This window comes from Macrobrachium rosenbergii, chromosome 56, assembly GCF_040412425.1.
Source record: "Macrobrachium rosenbergii isolate ZJJX-2024 chromosome 56, ASM4041242v1, whole genome shotgun sequence".
Lineage (NCBI taxonomy): Eukaryota > Metazoa > Arthropoda > Malacostraca > Decapoda > Palaemonidae > Macrobrachium > Macrobrachium rosenbergii.
In genome coordinates, this window is record NC_089796.1 from 44,204,010 (window position 1) to 44,210,009 (window position 6,000).

Sequence of the window (6,000 nt, forward strand, 5' to 3'; positions counted from 1 at the left end):
CCACAAGCCGGTCAGCTGTTGAGAGTGATTAAGCCTGAAGAGGAAGAAAAGCAGCCCGTCAAACTATTGCCAACAGACGTCCACGAACCACAGCAGATGTAAAATGAGTCCCAAGAGTTTGTTTTTATCAAGTGGTTCAAAGGAGCCCAGTACCTTCCTGGAGCCCTGATGTTCACCAGTTCAAAAGATGGACGGCCAGCAGGACAGGCCGCCATGGCAGCCGAAGTTGTGACCCAGGGCCTCAAAACAGTAGGTTTGTTTGTGGATGATACTGAACTGATTACGGCTGGATGATGCTGGTCGACACAGGGGCCTTTAAAGGTCTTCCCAGCATCCAGAGAGACCGCAATTAGACACCAGACCCGGCCGCTTTCCTGACGGCCGCCAACGGAACCCCATCCTCCAAGATGAAGCAGGCTTGTTAATCTTTATCCAGAACAGAGTTAGATCCTGGGACTTCATCGTACAACATTGTTGGAACCCCATGAGAGGGGGTGCCAATTTTCTGAACGGATGAAGCCTGAAGAAGTCGACGCAGAGTGGTGCAAAGACTGGTCCTCGAGAAACGACTCCTGCCGGTCTCTCCGTTAACGGCGGGACCCAGACCCACCATCAGCGTTGTAAAATGCCCCCACCAGTATGCACACCTACTGGCGGAGTTCCCTGAGGATTTAAGCGAGCTTTGTAGCAGTGTTTTGAGTCCCCGGGGCCCCAGCCACAGTGGACATATACCACCATTCAAATATAGTGACTAAAGGGCCCCGACACATGCGGTTCCGCAGGCTTCCCCCTCAGCGCCTTCAGGAGGCGAGGAAAAGCATTGGATAGATGGAGCAGATGGGCATCTGCAGGAAAGCCTCCAGTCCATGGGCCTCCCCTCCACATGGTGCAGAAACCGGATGGCTCCTGGAGACCCTTTATAGGAGCGTGAGACTACAGGCGGTTCAACATTGCAACAGAGCCCGACCACTACCCTCTCACCAACATGCAGGACCTCACAGCCTCCTTTCACGGGGCCAAAATATTCACTAAAATTGGACCTTCTTAAATCTTATTTCCAGGTAATATATGTTGCGCCAGAGGACATACCAAAGACAGCCATCATCACGCCCTATATATATATCCTATGTGTATATATTCTCCACCTTATATGCTGAGGAACGCAATCAGGCCACCTTCCAGCGGCTCATGGACAGCATCCTGGGGGACATTTGCATGTTTTTGCTCATGTTTCAACGACATTCTCATATTTTCCAGGTCTCAAAGCGAACACCAGAGACACATCAAAAAGTCCTCCAGCGGCCCAATGAGAAACAAACACAAAATATTCCGTTTAAAACGACAGGTAAAGGTCCGTCCAAGAAAGAAATTCCTGGTTACAAGGTGTCTCCGTTAAATGTCCGCCCTCTTACATCGAAAGTAGCAGCCGTTTGGTTGTTTAATTTTTGGACTACCTGTTTTATGCAAAGAGACCCGACACCCACCTCCATCAAGGCCGTCCAGGAGTTCGACAAAATGGTAAATTTTGTATTCAGGCGGTTCATCCCGGGATTTTTTGCACTGTCGGCCCCTGAAAACTGGAAGTCCTCAAAGGCCAACCGATAGTCCCTGTCTTGGGGACCCAGCCAGCAGCAGGCCTTTTCCTGATGTCATCAGCCAAGGCAACCTACCTTGGCATTTTAGGATCCCAAGGCCCCTCCAGCTGACGACAGACGCCAGTAACGCTTTTATAGAAGGACAATGCTGTTCTGGAGCAAATCATAAAGGACTCCCCAGCCCAATAAAAGGCGCCTTCTTCAGCAAGAAGTTCAGTCCCTGCAGAGACCTAATTTTTTCGACAGCACCTTTTATTACTGGGAACTTTAGCTGATTATAAAACAGACTGGGCACTTAAGTTCCTCCTGGAGGGGACGCCCTATCAAATGATATTCACAGACCACCAGCCACTGGTTCACGCCTTCAAATGAAAATAAGGGACACAATAAGTCTTCAGACAGCAGCGCCACCTCTCAGCCATAGCCGAATTTACCTGTTAAACAACAGGTCACCTCCCGAGCAAGAAAAATCCTGAGAAGCAGACGCCCTGGTAGCAGAGTCGGAACTTGAACGGGGACGTGACTGGAAAGTGTTAGATTACCAGGACCTGATGCCAGAGAACAGGCAAGCATTTTGTGAAACCCCAGCATACTAGATGGAGGATCACATCCCTCAAGAACTGGGACGTGGATATAAATTGCCCCAAATAAGGAAGGTAGCCTGCTCTGTAACATCAGCACAGGTCAGCCCCACCCTTTGGTTCCAGCCTCACAACTGCCACCAGGTAGTCGACATAATTCACAGCCTCTCACACCCCTCTCGGCTGGACCACGGTGAAACTGCCATTTCAAAAATTCGTCTGGCACGGGTGCAAAAGGAGCCATTTAAACTGGGCAAAATTGTGCCTGCAGTGCCAGACCAGTATTGGGTCGTTTGCACGCATCAAGGTTGTATTCAACAGCCAGGCGCCCATTTGTATACATCCAAATCGACTCGTTCAGTGTATTTTTGTTAATCAGGCGGATCCAGATACCCTCCTGATTCGGTGGTAGACGTCAGTCGTCGAGGTGGCCCGCCACACCCATGCAAGAAGCCACCGCCAGCTTTTTCCTGCGCGCCTTATTTTGCCCTCTTCCAGTTGGGTTACCCGGAGTGGTTCCGGACCACATCACAACCGACAGGGGCCTCAGCTCTTCTCCAGTTGTGGTCTGCCCTGGCTCAACTGCTGGGAACCACGCACCACACCACCACAGCGGCAACCCAGTGTCCAACGGCCTGGTCGAACGCGTTCCACAGGTTTTGATAAAGTCATCCCTCAATTAAGCTGCACCGCGAGGACTGGAAACATCAGCTGCCAGTTAACCCTCCTCGGGTTGAGAACTACCCCCTCCCATATCAGAGCCGCCTGCCCACCCCCATCCGCAGCTGAACAAACCTATGGGGAACCCCTGCACTCTGCCGGGGGAGCTTGCCCGACGGATGAACGCCACTCCCATCACTGCAAAGGCTCCGCCGTTCATGGCAGGGAACCTGTTGGCGTGGCTGCAGGCGCTCTCAATTCATCGGCAAACAACCACCTTCATGCCGCCACAGCTGTCATCCGCCACCCACGCTCATCCCATGAGTCGACGCCGTCCGTCCACCACTAACTCCTGAAGCCCTCCTCAGGGGACCCTTCCCGTGCTGGAACGAAACAGCAAGGCGTTCCAGCTGGCACCCACAGGCAGGACGACTGGGTTTCAATAGGGCATGATAAAGGACCTCCTCACCCTGTCGGAGAGTCCCGATGGCAGTGGAAAACAACACCCCTTCCACCCCACCGCACTCCAGGTCACGCCCGCAAATCCCCGAGCCCACGCCCCAGGAAGGTCCTGATCCAACCAGCAGCCTCACACCGGGGACCCCTGAAGGCATCTTCAACCAGCCGCGGCACCCCTGTTAGCACCCCAGCAGGAGGAGGGCAGGGGATTAGCGCCCGTCACCAGGACGCGCCCTGTCTTGGGGGTGGAATCCCCCAGGCCTTTGCCACTACCACAGGCGGTCGGCAAGCCATTAACTAAGTCTCCCTGAGCATGTTTTCTTTGGTGACTTCCCATTTTCTTCAAGCTCAATTAGTCACGCCAAAACAGGCTGCCATGGTCAACATTTTAATCATTTTTACTTTATGCGTATTTATACAAATGTCACACTGTTGTGGCATCATGATGTTTCTTCATTCACAGGCATCAAGACCGATCCATCTTGTAGTTCTGTATGTTTTGTACGGAATTTGGCTGCCTCCTTCAGCTGCCAATTATTGTCCCCCATTGTTTCGACCAGGTCACAGTCAATTCCATTGTCTCTTCCTGGGACTTTGCGGCGTCAGTCGGGACCCGCTCCTGCCTGGATCTGTAACTTTGGGCTGGCAGTCGACTTTACCTGCTCGTTTCTTTGACACCTGACTATAGCAGTCCCTCCTGTTAATCATTTGGGACCCAAGAGCCCACCATCTGCTCCACTTGTCTAAGAAAGTAAGACAGGTGACAGAAGGACTGATAGGTGAAGAACAGGGTGGGCTTAGACCAGGAATAAAGTGTGTGGATCAAGTGTTTGATATAAACTAGTTATGTAAAAGCGTGACAGTAAAGGGGAAATACTTTATGTGACCTTTAAGGTCCTAGAAAGTCATATGATCTACTCAACAGAGGCAATGTGGAAGATGCTGAGGATATACAATGCAGAAGATAAGTTGTTGAGAGTGATTAAACTTTTTTGATAGAAGAAAAGCATGTGTCAAACTATGTAGACGTGAACGTGACAGGTTTGATGTAAAAATGGGTCACAGACAAGAGTTTGTTTTTATCACTCCAACAGTCCAGTACCTTCATGGAGGCGTGATGTTCGAAGTCAGAAGATGGACAGCCGATGAAGGTGCAAAGTTGTGAGGCAGAAAAATGAGTCGTGAATTGAAAGTGAAATGCAGAAAAATGAGCCGTGAATTGAGAGTGAAATGGTAAATGTTTGTGGATGATACTGAACTGATTACAGCTACTAAAAAGATACTAAGGATGTATCAGAAGAGTTCAAAAGTGTTTGCAAGAGGAGAAAATTAGAGCAAGAGTGAGTGCAAGTGAAATTATTAAAGTTAATGAAAACCAGCACCAGCAAGATGAAGCAATGATTGTTAATATTTATGACAGAACAGTGAAGCATTAGATTCATTTGAAAATTTGGGAGTAAGTACAACATTGTTGGTAGGATGAGAGAAGAGGTGACCAACAGAACGGATGAAGCTGAAGAAGTAGCAGAGTGGTGCGCAAGACTGGTCAGAAATGCTGTCTATGGAAGGCAAAATTTTAATGTATGAAGGAAATGTTGAGTCAACATACCTTTTTCATGGTTGTAAAATGTTTATGCTGAAAGCGAATGAGGGGAAAACCTACAGGCTGTTGTGATGATCAGCGTGTTTTGTAGACAGTGTTTTGAGATGTTGTGGTTATGTGAGGAGACAGTGGACTATAGGTTGATGAAATAAGTGGTGAATTCAGAAGTGTTAGGAAGGGAAGCGGATACTGAATACCGGCACTTCAAGTTGGATAGGAGGGCATGACAGAAGAACCACCAGCCGCTGGTGTAAAGTCACCAAGCCAGGGGACACATGGTCTTCCAGTGTTTAGCGACACCTCTCGAATTAAGTTCACCTGCTCCATCAAGTTTTCTTTGGTGATGCCCAGAGTCTTCAACGCTCAATTAGGGATCAACTAAAAAGACCTCAGTTTTAATCCAGGCTATTTATACTGTCATCACATCACGTCCCTGACAGTGAAGGGATCTTCATTCACAGGCATCAAGACTGTATCTATATTACGTCAGTACTGGCCATGCCCCGTATTGCTGCCTGCCTACCGCCACCAGGTATTCGACGTCATTGTTTCGACCTCAGGTCACCCTCCGGCAATTCCAAGCTGCTGTCAGAGAAGTTCGTCTGGCGTCAGTTCGCGTGCAGAAGGATGTGAGGACCTGGGTGAGACAATGGATCTGTGCCAAACCAGCAAGGTGGGGCGTCACACTGCGTCTGTTTTTTGACACCAACCAGGGCAGTGGTTAGGTCATGCTCACATCGACATTGTCGGACCCTTCCCCATCAGGCAGGTATCACACCACCACCGCTCCAGCAACCTTCTCTGCCAACGCTCTTAGCGGCCTAAACAGGTCCCGGGCCAGCGTTTGAGCGTGCTGACTCTCGCCGCAAACCCCAGCTCACTAAGGGTCCTCTCTCCCCGATAGTGTTCAGCTGAGCGCCATTAATTAAGGTCCCGGCGAGCTTGTTTTCTTTGGACTTCCCACAACCCTTCTGTCAATTAGTCACGCGACAAAGTCGTGCAAGTTCGCCCCTTTTAATCATTTTTACTTTAGGTTGTACCTTCATAGCCCTGCCTGTCCTCACCACCCACGTCTTCGTATCAGGGATGATTCCATCCGCCC